Source organism: Crassostrea angulata, chromosome 6 (assembly GCF_025612915.1).
Source record: "Crassostrea angulata isolate pt1a10 chromosome 6, ASM2561291v2, whole genome shotgun sequence".
Classification (NCBI taxonomy): domain Eukaryota; kingdom Metazoa; phylum Mollusca; class Bivalvia; order Ostreida; family Ostreidae; genus Magallana; species Magallana angulata.
Window position 1 is genome coordinate 36,074,998 of NC_069116.1, and position 14,545 is coordinate 36,089,542.

The following is a 14,545-nucleotide window of genomic DNA, read 5'->3' on the forward strand; positions in this document are numbered from 1 at the left end:
ATGTTGCAAGTTGTGTTTTCGTGTCTTTATTTATTTTTTTTTACAGCATTTTCACTTAACATAAAAAGTATGATACAAAAAAGTGTGTACTTTACATGAGACTTAATGGTATTCAGTGATGCTGCGGATAAAAAATGAAAACTTGAAATTCATGTACAGTAAAACTTGTTTAGTACGAACACGGATATTGCGAATTTACGGATATAGCGAAGTCATCTTGGATCCCCAGCTATGTAAATTAAATGAATTTCTTATACGGTTATAACGAATTACGGATATAGCGAAGTAATTTCCAGTGACTTCGTTATAACCGAGTTTTGCTGTACTTTGTTAAAGTTCAGTTTATTCACTCTAACCAAACATTGTACATGTATATGAGGATCATATTCATGCTAACCACAGAATATACTTGATGAACACGTATATAAAGACTAAACATATTATAGAAACAAATTGTCAAAGGTATGTGTATACATGAATGTATGCATGATTTAGCAACATTACAAAAGCTTACTGATAAAAGGAAGGAGAATAAGAGAAACAACATATAGATGTATATGTTCCGTAAGGTAGCAAGGGACAGTTTCAAATAAAGTACCTGTCAATATATCTGTAAAATTGAGAGTTGCTTTACTTGAAGGGTTATGAGTGTTGCTAAAATTCATGAAATGATTTTTAGCTCACCAGAACGGAAGGTTCAAGTGAGCTTTTCTGATCACCAGTTGTCAGTCAACCGTCCATCTGTCTGTAAACTTCTTACATTTTTTATGTCTTCTCTAAAACGCTGCCAAATTTAACCAAACTTGGTACAAAGCATCCTGATGGGATAGGGATTCTAAACTATTAAAATAAAGGACACAACCCTTTTTAAAAAGGAGAGAATTGCGTAACTTTGAAAATTTTGTGGGTTTCTTTAAAAAATCTTCTTCTCAAGATGCCAATATATTTACAACAATTAAAGCCTGTGTATAAAGTGAAGATTCTAAATTGTAAAAATTGTGATACCCAAAGTAAAACTGGGGCCCCAAGAGTTCTAAGTTTAACATAGAAATCTACTGTAATGAGAAAATGTTTAAAAATCTTTTTCTCTAGGACTACAATGCTACAATGATAATTATTATATTGAATGATTAATTCTTAGCTCTCTGATTGGCTCATATCCAACTATTTCGAAAAAACAGAATGTTATATTCACCTGCACGTGACCTAGGAGGTCAATATAACATTTGATTTTCTCTACATTGGACTCAAAATAGATTGTTCAATGAAACGTCGTGTTTCTCAATTTGTTCGGCTATATGGCTTCAAACTAAAACGTTGCTTTATAACACTCAATTTAATATATGTCTGTATCAATTCATCGTTGAATCATATAATAAAATAATTATTGCTGTTTTTTTTTATCAATACTATCATCAAAGTACAATATTCACCTTCTTCACGATTGGAATGACTCTTCATTCATAGGGCAAAAAATAAGCTCTATTGTTGGTTTTGCTGTTAGTTAAAAATACATTGTCATTGGCTGTTATGAAAATTCAGATTTCAATAATGGTATGAATACACTTATTTCATATCCTGCAATGAAAATTTATAAATACAAAATGAAATGTAGATTAACGATTTCAAAATCTGATAGGGACACTCTATATAACTTTGTACAATCATCTTTGAAAACTTACCAATATATTGCAGAGAAATCGTATAACTTTGTACAAATTAAGAAACTTTTAAAGAAAATTTGTATAGGTTATAATTTGCCATTGGGTCCACATGCCAGATGTGGTCACTAGCTAGCATAAGGGCAACGAAGACTGTGTAGATGACTGGTGGCCCACCATGCTAGCATTGGCTTTCTATTTATAAAATCATATATAATTCACAATTAGATGTAGATATGTAAATGAATGTTTAAAAACAATACTACATGTATGTACGCCTGTTCTACAATTATTTCAATACTTTATTTTTCTCAAATTATTCTTTGTACAATATTAAATAAAAAGCAAAATGTTACCAAATTGTATAAAATTTTAGATTTATATCTATATTATTATCTCCTTGTAGAATCAAAAAAGCAAAATGTTATAAAATGATTTATATGCATTTTATCATCTCCTTGTAGAATCATGTGTATGATAATACTGCATGTATGCTTACTTGTTTTATATATTAACGTTTATATGTTTACAATATTAATAAAAGAGAAAAAACATACAAACTTTATTCTGTAAAACAAAAAAAACAAAAAAAAATTCAAAAGTGCATTGCCCCTTTACATGCATAAATATACTCCTTTGTACTCCTTTTCAAGTTGAAAACTTTCAGTTTTTTGCTGAAACAAAAAGTATCACATATTTAAAGATTGCAATTTTTTATTATAAAAGTGGGGAACTTTTTATAAAAAATTGTGCACTGAAAATGTATTCAATTTGTAAGTGCTGCATATTTCAATCTAGTAGTTTAATGTTCAGCTAATATACAGGGAAGTCAAATGATTACCAAGAATTCCACAATAAGTTTAATCCATCTGTTGGAAAAAAACCCTATTCAAAACAACTTTCTTGAAATGACTCTCGAAGAACTCTTTCAATTTCTTGAGTATATTTTCAATGAAATGTTCATCTCTAAGTATCGTAACTGATTTTGTCTTTCAAAGTATAAATAACTAGATGCTGTCATTAGACAGTAATACCCGCACCAAGTGTTTGCCCCTAAATAACACTGTTTTGTACCAGTTTAATTAAAAATGAAGGCTACATGCAAGCTCCGATAATACAATTAAAATTTATAAGGACTGCGAACGATAGCATTGTCTAGCCGCCTAACTAAAAGTCATTTTTTGAAAGTTGTCTAATTATAGTTAATTTTTTATAATAATGTAAACATTTATGTATATTTTCATTAAATATAAATGATTTGGTCAAACAAAGCGAGATAACTTTGTATTTTGGGTTAAAATAGCTCATTTTATAATAGAAAATAACGGAAAACGGAAATGTTTTTTAAAACATCTTTCCCCCTGTGAAACAAAAATTCCTTTTGAGGGGTTTTAATTATTGTTATTTAGCATATTTTTACCAAAGGGTTTGTTGTTTCACAGGGGGGAACATATGTCTACAGACCGAAATACATTCCAAAAACAGAATTTTGCTTTATAAATTTTCGAAAACTAATTAACAGATATGAATTAAAATGAAATTTTACTTTAATACATATCGTAAATATGTTATCATTAAGTTTTTATGCACATATTGGCCGCTAAATAAAATTTTCCTCACTCATAGAGAACGATTTCAATGACATTTTTTTAGACCCCGCGTTAGCAAAACTTTTGTTTAAAAATAAATAATTTTATTACAAATTTTGTTTTGATATAAATTGATTCGGATTTGATTATACTTTTTAGTAGAAAATTTAGTTTTTGAATATCTAACAGAAATTCCGACATATTTGGATGTAAAATGTAGGCGGGAAACGGGCGTTAGCGTTTGCAGTTCTTTCATAACTGAAGGATGAGATCCCTTCCCATATGATAATACACATCGTGACATGAGCAGCACTTTATGTGCAATTTGGGGTAGAACTGTTTGCAGTGAATTTTCAGTTAATCAATAACCTTAACATTTTATGTCATAGAAAGTATAATGGTCTATATAATTATTACAAACAAAATTAAATTACGCCCCCTCCCCGTGGCGGTTGCCGGTTTTAGATTTGCTTCTGTGTGCCTACATGAACATCATCGTGTGCACAGATTTAGAGAAGGGGTGGGAGTGAGGGGTCCAGACAACCCCCCCCCCCATGAAAATTCATTTATATCAATTGTAAAATTACCAAAAATACCAGAGTGGACCCCAGTGCTCTGACAGATATGTAAACGCTCTAACACATTGCGCTTCAATGTTAGGTAACATTATTTGGGGGGTAAATATTTAATCAATATTTACCGTAATCCGGTGAATATAATACGCAGTAGTGTACAATACGCACCCCCCACTTTGGGCCTGAAAATGGTGAAAAAAAGCTTGTTGGGATGTATAATACGCATCAAAAAAATTGACCAAACGGTAATCCTGAGTATCAACAAAGCAGTTTTACTTTGTATGCATGCTCAACTTCATCGCGGGAATATGCTACCGGAAATAAGAAAAACACAATATTTTCTTAGATACGGATTTATTGTAACTAATACATCGTGGTAATATCTTTATTTCGTAATCAATGTTTTAATAGACCTAGTATTAAATATTCTACCGTAAATAAAATCAACTACTTTTAACAAGCGTGATATAATTGTTTAGTCATTACAATCCCTGTGAAGTGAAAAACGGACGATGTACAGGTATGGAGATAACGGACCTACATGTAATTAAATTCTTAAATGACTCCGATCAAAGCGATCAATTAGAGGCCTGGAACATAATAAAATATATGCACAAATAGTTGTGTTGTGTTTAGTACACATAGCCTAAGGGGGTGTCTGAGATACCCAAGGTGTCAAGCGTTAGCGGTGGGGAACCACAACTGTTTCAATGGCTTAGGAATAGGTTATAGAATCATTTATATTCATAATTATTTGCAATAAATTAATTAGCATTAAATGAAAATGGTTAAAAATGAGCCAAATGATGTGTAAGCTGTTTTCAAAGATCGGCGTCAAATAGCACGTGGCCATCCAAGTCCGCATTCTATTAATAACAGCTGTAATGGCGGCGTACACGGAGATAAAGAATAGGCAGTTCAAATTAATTTTTAAAGGTCATTTTGAAACAGTTTATTTATTAACAGACTTAAAGTGTACATTTTCTTTAATTACATGCTATAACAATGATTTCCTAAAGGGGTCACATAGTAATATATATGTGATAATGAAGGAATATTACGATGTATAGCGGGGTATCAGTTCTGTCTGTGAACAGCATAGGTAATACGGCAGTATGATACCCCGTGCTTCAGCTAGGAAAAAATATGCCCAAATCCTATAGGGATGTATAATACGCACCCCTTTCTGAAGGTAAAAAATGCTGGGAAAAAAGTGCGTATTATATTCACCGGATTACGGTAATATACTTTATTGTTTATCTCAATAGAAAGTATACATGTACATCACAATATGCAGGTGTTCTGCACCACCTTAAAGCTGTTATTAAGGTCTTCTGTTTCCAACGGAAGACCTTTCTATTATTGTGCGGGTTAAGATTATTCTTATTAAGGTCTTCCGTTTCCAACAGAAGACCTTATTGTTTTCGTTCGGTTTCTTTTTCCCTATTCTTTTTTTTCCTTACATATTTTGTGTACACGATTTCTCAGAAACTACTCGGCCGATTTACATGAAATTTTAGATCTGATAGATATTGCTCTGAACCTTATTCGAAATTTTTTTTAATGTCGACGTCACTTCCAGTTTTGAGATATTAGCAATTTAACGATTTTTAGAGGGTCGGCTTGTCCACGAAGGTTCTCATAAACTAAAAAAGATATTGAGTTCAAAATTTCAGGAATGATAGTCAAAAGAATTGAAAAGCGCCGAAGCTTGGTATGGTTAAAAAAATGAGAAATAAAAAGCGTTGTGATTTTGCATGCTTTTCTTAGTTTATCTTTTTTCCTGAAAATATTTCGTCTAGACATGTAGAACAAAAAATATTTATGTTTAAAAGATCTTTCATTTGACATCAAGAAAAAGGAGCTGGCCCCTCAAATTAGGGACCTAGAGTTCTTGAAAGTTATCGCTCTATAACTCAAAACCGGTTAAGATTTCAATATGGCTGATTGGCTGTCGCTGCAAAAGTTGTTCATTATGATCTTATTAATGTCGTAACAATAATATTTTTTGGGGTATTGCGTAATATGAGTGTAAAAAGCTAGACTTGTTACCATGTATTAGTGTTTTATTTGGCAAATAAACGGGGTATTTGTGCGTATAACGGACATAAAGGGTACCAGTTTACATTACGGAAATTGTTTGAACATTTTAGTTATATTCTAGTAAAATACATTATGGATAAAAGAACCTCTTTATGCAATGCATTTGAATTGCATTTTAAAATCTAACTGGGTTCCGAGCTGTGTATGTGAACAATTACGTATCCCATCCCTTGCCTGCGGCCGAGAAAATAGGTCGCGGCTCCACTAGTGAGCGGTCTGCCGTTACCTAATACACAAGATTTGCGTCTTGCTGTAATGCACACATGGGTTTATTTATGTAGCTGCAAACTCAAAAATTCCGATTTTAACAACTTTACTAGTAAATAAAAATGATTATACAATTACCTACAAGCATCTTTCATTCGAAAAAAGTTTAAACACTTTAATTCTTTTCAAGGGAAACACGTTATGGGTAAAAGAACTGCTTCTTTGCAATGCATTTGAGTCGCATTTAAAATCTAGCTGGAGTCCAAGCTGCATGTATGTAAACAATTGTTTGTATCCGATCCCTTGCCCGCGGCCTAGGAAATAGGTCGCGGATTGACTAGCGAGCGGTCAACCGTTATCCAATACACAAAATTTGGGCCGTGCTATAATGCACTCATGGGTTTATTTATGTAGCTGCAAACACAACGAATTCCGATTTTAACGATATTCAAAGAAAAAATGATAAAAGATTATACCATTACCTACAAAGTAATGCTGTTTTGGCCTCGTAGTTAAAAAAATATATAGATAGAAAGACTGTCAATGGAAAAATGCGTTCATTGTGATCTTTTCTATGTCATTAAATAGTGATATTGTGGAAAATAAAATTCAGTTATCAAACTGAAAACATTTCAAACCCACCACGTTGAGTGTACATTTACATAACACGGGCAGGGAGACGCCGCGCAAGTGGACAACGGATTCGTTGTAGTCTAGGATACATGCTTCTTGTGTTTACATGTATACGTTATCACACATTGATTCGTTTTTAAATTATTTCAATTTTCAATTATATTGGTTAAGGTTGAATCAAACCATTGATTTAAATCATAGTGCGTAAAAAAAGAAAAAAAATGTCATCAATGATTATAATACAACGTTTTACGGTCGTATGAGTTGAATTGTAAATAAATTCATGTATAAATACATATGTCCATTTCTGACAATTTGCTGCTGAGAATTTAATGGATTACACTGCCCAGTTCAACAAAAAAAAGCGCGATATTCACAACATGATTATTCCAATCGCACATCTTAAGTATTTGCTATCTGTGATAATTCATTTGGCTAACAAAATATTGGATATTATATATTGGAGAGAGAGAGAGAGAGAGAGAGAGAGAGAGAGAGAGAGAGAGAGAGAGAGAGAGAGAGAATTAAGCATGGTGTAGGTAGTAAAAGTTGAAATATATTCATAAAAAGCGTTTTGTTTTATCCTCCGAATATTTGGGTTTATTCATCCTGCATGTTTAGCATCGATTATGAACAACGTAAACTTAAAAACTCTTAATCAACAAATGTACAATGCTTTATTTTTGTTTTTTTAATAGTCATGCTGTATATTTTATTTTATGATAGATCATATAAAAAGAACAGATGTGAAAATCGAAATACAATCATATTACCTTCAACGTAAAAAGTCAGTTTAAACACGAGGCGAAATAACTCGAATCCCTTTTATGTCATTTATTTTGAAAATAAATTTGTACATTGTACAGCAAAACTTGTCTAATCTGGCGGAGGGTAGTTCTAAAAAAAATTGGCCGGATGAGGCAACGTTCGGTTTAGAGGACATTGTTGCAAATTAATTATAGTATTAAATGCAGTAGGTCTTGATCGTGCATATTGTTGCAAAATTTTCAGTTCTTCTGAAATATATTATATATCGATTTTATTTACGGTATCAATTTTCATTTTAATTTTTTTTTTTTTGAAAACCCAGGCAATAAAACCATAACGGAATACATACGATAGAAATACTTTTTCAATCAAATCATCGTTATTAATAATATTTAAAACATCCGATTAACCAAAAAAGTGCATGCTTTACCGGAAATTGTTTAACAAACATTAACAAGTTAACAGGTGGCTGAAATGCCCAATGGTTAAATATAAATGAGAATTTTATAACAAAAAAATTGAGCATTTTAACAGAATAATATGCAACTCTGTTTGTATAGCCAATACTAGCCATACAAGGGGATAACAAACGATATCGACAGTCTTACCCCCGCAGTATCCTGAATCAAGGCCTGAAAAAAATTATCTAATTTTGGCCAAAAATGCATATTTTATATAACAAAACTTAATGGTATGATCTAAAATGAGTTGCTAGTTTGGACCTATATTCACAGTTGTTTAAATCACAAGCAACGACAGAAAAATTGGTCGATAAATTAATTGAGTATTAACTATCTCGCAGAAGACCGATCGATCGATAAGTGGCCGGACTACGGGAAATAACTCTTACTAATTATCAGCAGTCAATGCAGTTTTTTTTCATCGCGCCAGTTTACAGAATAGGCAGGATCCGGATTGCACAACATTTTTTAAACCAAAAGGAGAGGAAAATGTCAAGAGGCTGTATAATGTTGCCGGATTGGACAGCATTCCGGAATACACAATATCCGAATTCAACGAGTTTCAATTCTACCTTATTTTTAGACGGAGGCTGTTTAACAACATATTGTGATTGTCTTGCCCGTGACGTCAAATAATGAGGATTCCATAAGCACCATCTAGCGGTGGCCGGAATAATGAATAATTATAAGATTCAATGAATAAACATGGTGTGCTTCTTTGTTTCTGTCGTATATCGTTCGCATATTATCAATTAATTTCCTGCGGAGACGTATCTCTTTTTACAGCCCCCCCCCCCGCAAGTGTTTTGGGAAGTTGGTGTATTTTACAAGCTGATAAGAGTGTCGTGCGTGAATAAAAAATAGATAGAATTGACAAAAATTCTTTTATATGATGCAAACAATAGTCATAATATATATCATTAAAACGGGTACCATATAACTGAACTTGAGTTCTCTGCAAATTCAAAATAAATAGCAAAATTAAGTTCATGTGTTTATTGTGTCCATAGTCTTAACGAGAGAGAGAGAGAGAGAGAGAGAGAGAGAGAGAGAGAGAGAGAGAGAGAGAGAGAGAGAGAGAGAGATAGATTTCTGTCGAGAAAAAAGAAGTATACGAATTAAACTTCACAAACACAGTATATCAATCTTTAAATCAAACATCACAAACAGTGTATAATACTTCATTGTTAAGTATGCTTCCTTTCTCTTTACTTTAAATTAAACATCACAAACAGTGTAGAATACATGCATGCACTTCATTGTTAGACATACTTTTTTCTCTTTGCTAGAAATCAAAACATCACAAAGAGTGTAGAATACTTCATTGATAGGCTGCTTCCTTTCTCTTTACTTGAAATCAAACATCACAAACAGTGTAGAATACTTTATTTTTAGGCATACTTCTGTTCTCCTTACTTGAAATGAAAATTATTAGAATTAAACTTTTTCCCTTATCTTGGAAAGAACACGTGGTGCACCTCGCGCGTTGATTTGATTAACAGGGGTAACACGTGGACTTGGACTGAAACTGCATGCTGGATTCAATCACAATACATGTACTATATTCTTTTGTGGATACTAATTTTATGAATACATAATATTAGTATATTTCAAATGAATGTACATAAAATTACGCCTAAAACTCTCTCTCTCTCTCTCTCTCTCTCTCTCTCTCATAACGATCAAAATAAGAGAATATCTGGATCGACGACACTCATCAATCATCAAGAAACCCCTTCTGCAAGATAGAAAAGTGGGGGGGGGGGGGGGGGGGGGGAGGTGTTGTACAGTTAGACAAAGTAGTTTGCAATTTAGAGGTTATCTTTTGTCTTGAATAGGTGTGGAAACTTCTAGGATATATGCCGTTTTCTGCCTTGGGTTTGCTAATCACTATACACAGGAAATAATATCGACTTAAACTAAATATACACAAGAAAAGAAATGTGTACATAAATAGTTTGCATTGTATTTTTCGAGTTCGAGTTGTATGGATTTAATAGCATGTACAGTTTCCCATGTTGTTTTGTGGTGCAAAATAATTTCCTTCTTCCTTTTTTGTAAAGAATAAACACCTTTAAGAAGTAATATAACAAGCTTATAAGGTTGAAATAAGAGAACAACACTAATTATTTTATTATTATCTACCTAACTCTGATGTCAACCTGAAAAATATCCTCGCGACCTTAAATTGCCATCATACTAAACCGCTTCGCGAATATTCTAACATGATAAGCGGTAAGCGCGCTGTTTTTTCTTAAATAAAAAAAAACCCATAAAATTTCATTACTTTAAAGGTCATATGAAACGATTTTTAACACTATGATTTTCTTTCATGAATATAAAGCTTGGTATAAACAAATGTTAAAATACATGATGTAAGATATTTTTGCCTTTGCATTACTGAGAAATAACCGTGAAAACTGAGCACCTGAAAAAATTCTTGCCCGCTTATCGTTCTTGATTTTTTGGATTTATGACGTCACAAAGACCCACTGATGTAAACAATGCATTAAAACTAGTGTAATTTTACAGTAGTTTATCGATTAAATTTTAGTAATTTTTGCATATAAGAACGTGTCTTTCTTTTCAAATGAGATCATTTGATTTCGTAGTAGCCTACAGATGACTTAGTTTTAATTGGTCGTTAATGAATAAATCTAATATCAGCTTCTCACAAAAGTAAAATCATGATGAAGATCCCGTACTGGAGTGGAAATTTAACGAAAGAAATGCTCCAACATTTACAGCTGATTAATGAATTATCCTTATCCTTTTGAAATAGAAATATCATTTTCTTCTTCGGTACGTATAATGATTGAGCTACATTTAAAGGGAATTAAAGCATTTAAATTGATTTGATTTATTTTGTCACATAAAAAAGTATATAAGGCAGGCCAATGAAAATGTTTGAGGCATTGTGTACATATTTTGTATTTAAGAGCTGCTATAAAATGCCGCAAAATTATTCTTAAATTTTATTTCGAAATAATATATATTTCTGACTTATTGATATATACATGTAGCAATATCTTTAGAAAATACCTGGTGTACACGTGTATTAACGTTTTATTAAATTAGATTGCGGAAATATGGCATTTAAGGATTTAGAAATGTATCGGTAAAATAAATCGGTTGTTTGATAAAAATAGTTGTGAACGAATGTGAAGATAATCAACAGATTTTATTAAGAACAAGCATCAATAATGATAAAAAAAACCGAAAGAAACACATTGCGGAAGAAAGTGAGATAAAAGGGATCTGTGAGCAAACACCGCACATACACGTTTTAAAATCAAAACACCGCACATTCAAGTACACGTTTCAAAAACAAAACATTTGAAGAAATTTCTCTTAGACTAAAAATAATTAAATGGTAACATATTTGTGAATTTGAAAGTGAAACAAACAATATATCGTGAAGCGAATGAGGCACAATGAGGCCTACAAGTTGTTTAGAAAAAAAAATCTTAATGAATTGCATGAACGTCCAAATGGGAAAAAACGATCAGACTTATTTTTGAATTTGTCAATTTCATTAAAAAGATCAAAATAAAACATATAAATATGCTTATATTAAAATTATATTATACTTGCATGTGGATCTAATGAAGAAAATCATTTATTCTCCCTGCAGTCTCAAAACTGAATATCATTATGTACACGCTATTACATGTAAATAAAAACGCACACGATTTCATTTCTTGAGAGAAAAAATACTGACGTGGTTGATTATTGTATAATTATACAAGTTTTTATATAAAATAGTATTTTTTTCTTTTAAAATGCTGCAAAATGACATGGATATTTGTATTCACAACATAGCTTTATAAGGCGATTGGGTCTTACTGACGTCATAAGCAAGGGAGGTAAGCCGCGTAAGTCAATGTTCCTTTTCCCAATTAAGTAATTTTGATCGACTGTGGCGCTCACATTTTGCATAAAATATCCAAAAAACAACGTCAGTCTTATTAAATAGGCACTTATGAACTCATTCCCGTAAATAACTCAATATGGTCAGGATATCGTTTCATATGACCTTTAATTTCCTCCGAAATGATGCCTCCGTCTATCAGTACTTTCAGTACTTTGATTTTTTCATCGACTTAATTGACCGGGAAAACTACTGCAACGTATATTATTGCACATATACTTAGCATTAAATCATCGTTTAAAAGCGTAAAGTTATTTGATTGAAAATCGGACCTGGCAGCTTTAACATTAAGATTTACATGTGTAAGACACTATATTTGTCATGTGCATGATACTGTGCGTGAGTTATTTTCAATACCTGTTAATTCTCCAAAATGATCACCAATTCCATTCACAACTGTTGTCATTCAAAATCACGTGAGTTAAAAAAAAATTCAAATTTGGAGTTGATCTAAACTGTCATGTATCCAATGAATCTATTGATTTTATAATGTGTTACGTAATTAGGTAATTAGGTTTTAAGGGGTTAAATGTCAAAACTTTTGATCGCCCATGTTTCATTTGATATTTGACCTTTCATTTGATATCAAGAAAAGGGGCATGCCTCTCAAATTAGGTGGCCAGTGGGTTCAAAAGTCTTTTATCTATACATGTAGCTCTTTACTGAGAGATATTTTGTGAAAGTTCATAAAAGCAGATATGTATCTTAAAGTTATGTATCTAAGCAATGTAATGATTTTATCATGCGTTACGTAGTTGGAGGTTTTCAGCGGTCAAATGTCCGAAAAATTTATCACCATATATCAGAAAGGAAAAATCTTTGGAAATGCAGTATAGAAGAAAAGATGCTCAAAATGATGTACTTAACAGTATTCAACCTTCAAAGTGTCGTTTAACAACCCTTATAAGGAGATAAGGGATCGGCCCCAAAAGTTTCTTTCACATATATCTCAGGAACGGTAATGAATTTCTAAACACACGTTGAACAAAATGTATTTAAAATAAAACGACCATTTTTAGCTCACCTGAGCTGAAAGCTCAAGTGAGCTATTCTGATCACATTTTGTCCGTCGTCCGTCTGTCCGTCTGTCTGTCCGTCCGTCCGTCTGTAAACTTTTTACATTTTGAACTTCTTCTCTAAAACCGCTTATCCAATTTCAACCAAATTTGGCACAAAGCATCCTTAAGGGATGGCGAATATAAATTGCAGAAATATAAGTCCGATCTGTATTCAAAGCGGAAAAACCTTGAAACTGTAGAAAAAGGGGGGTGCATTTTTAAAAATCTTCTTCTCAAGAACTACTGATTTCAATTCAACGTAGTTTAGCATAAATTATCCTTATGGGAAGGAAAATATAAATTGCAAAAATTAAGGTCTAATTCTGTTTCAAATCTGAGTTATTACGAAATTAATAATAAAGGAAAGGTGTGTTTCAGCTTCGCGTTCAGCATCCGGTAAAATGGGTAGGCAAGACTTGGCCTGGGCAAAACAAAAGATTGGCAGTTATTAATCTGCCAATCTCATTAAAATTTCAGGATATTTGATGGACCAGTAATATTTGTATTCGCTGTAAATATGCCGCAAAATAATGCGTATTTGGAACTGACGATTGCCGATCTGCCCCGGCTTTTATTTTGCCACGGCCCGGGTTTGCATATCCATTTTACCAAGACTCGTATTCCATACTTCTAAAACGAGGCTCTTTGTTTAAAGCAGCTATGACATTATACGAAAAAGGGTCGACCTGACTATGATGAATTTGCTTGTTATGCAACAGTTCGCGTATGAAGGGAAATTTTTGAAACATGCAAAATATATTGGTGCCGATTTTGTGAAGTAAATTGAGGCTAAATATTTCAATGCGTTGACAGTTTTCACACATGACGTTGGTGTTAGCTTGTTCTGATTTTCGTTTCGTTTTCATTATTTATGCTTTGTAACTTGGAGACTATCGTCTGTATTTCGTGATTTTTACGTATCAAATCAAACAGATACTTCGGTAAATCAAACAGTTAAAACTGTTAACCTGCGCAAATTAAGCAAAATCTGATGTATCAAAAAAGTACTGAAATACAATTCATTCTATCGGTAATTCGGCATTATCTTTTGCGTAATGGTAGATTACAATGCAATAGGATTTGTTGAGTCGCTCGGCATTTTCTCGAGTTTATTCAGTTTAAATAGAGTTTGATATCGCTGACGGAAATGTAGGTATATATATATATATGATTCATTTCGAAAAAATAAATTGTGTTCTTTATTTGTTATAGTGCATGTTTCTTGTGTTTAATTGTTTACAATTTCTATTTACTAACCATATTTGAGTGTTACGCTTCGATTTATAAGCAAGATACAGAGATTTGCTCACAATTCTATGTTTGTACACAGATCTTAAAAACTACAGATTAAAAAAGTAAAGAAATTGTCAATATTTATTAAGAAAATTTTAAAAGTCTGTTCTTCCAGAAACCAACTTTAACAATTATTGTATTGTAAACTTAACCTTTAAAGCTCACCTGAGGGTGGGGCCACAATGGGGGGGGGGGGGGGGGTCGAAGTTTAACAAATAAATATATAGAGTAAATCTTTAAAAATCTAATCAGACATGAAAGCTGAA

The 14,545-nt window shown here is 32.4% G+C and overlaps 1 protein-coding gene across 1 annotated transcript in view; it reads left to right on the forward strand.

Moving 5' to 3' along the window:
• The window catches only part of LOC128187479 (N-acetylglucosaminyl-phosphatidylinositol de-N-acetylase-like), a 105,992-nt gene that overhangs the window by 23,997 nt on the left and 67,450 nt on the right, over positions 1-14,545 (forward strand). The window lies entirely within an intron of this gene.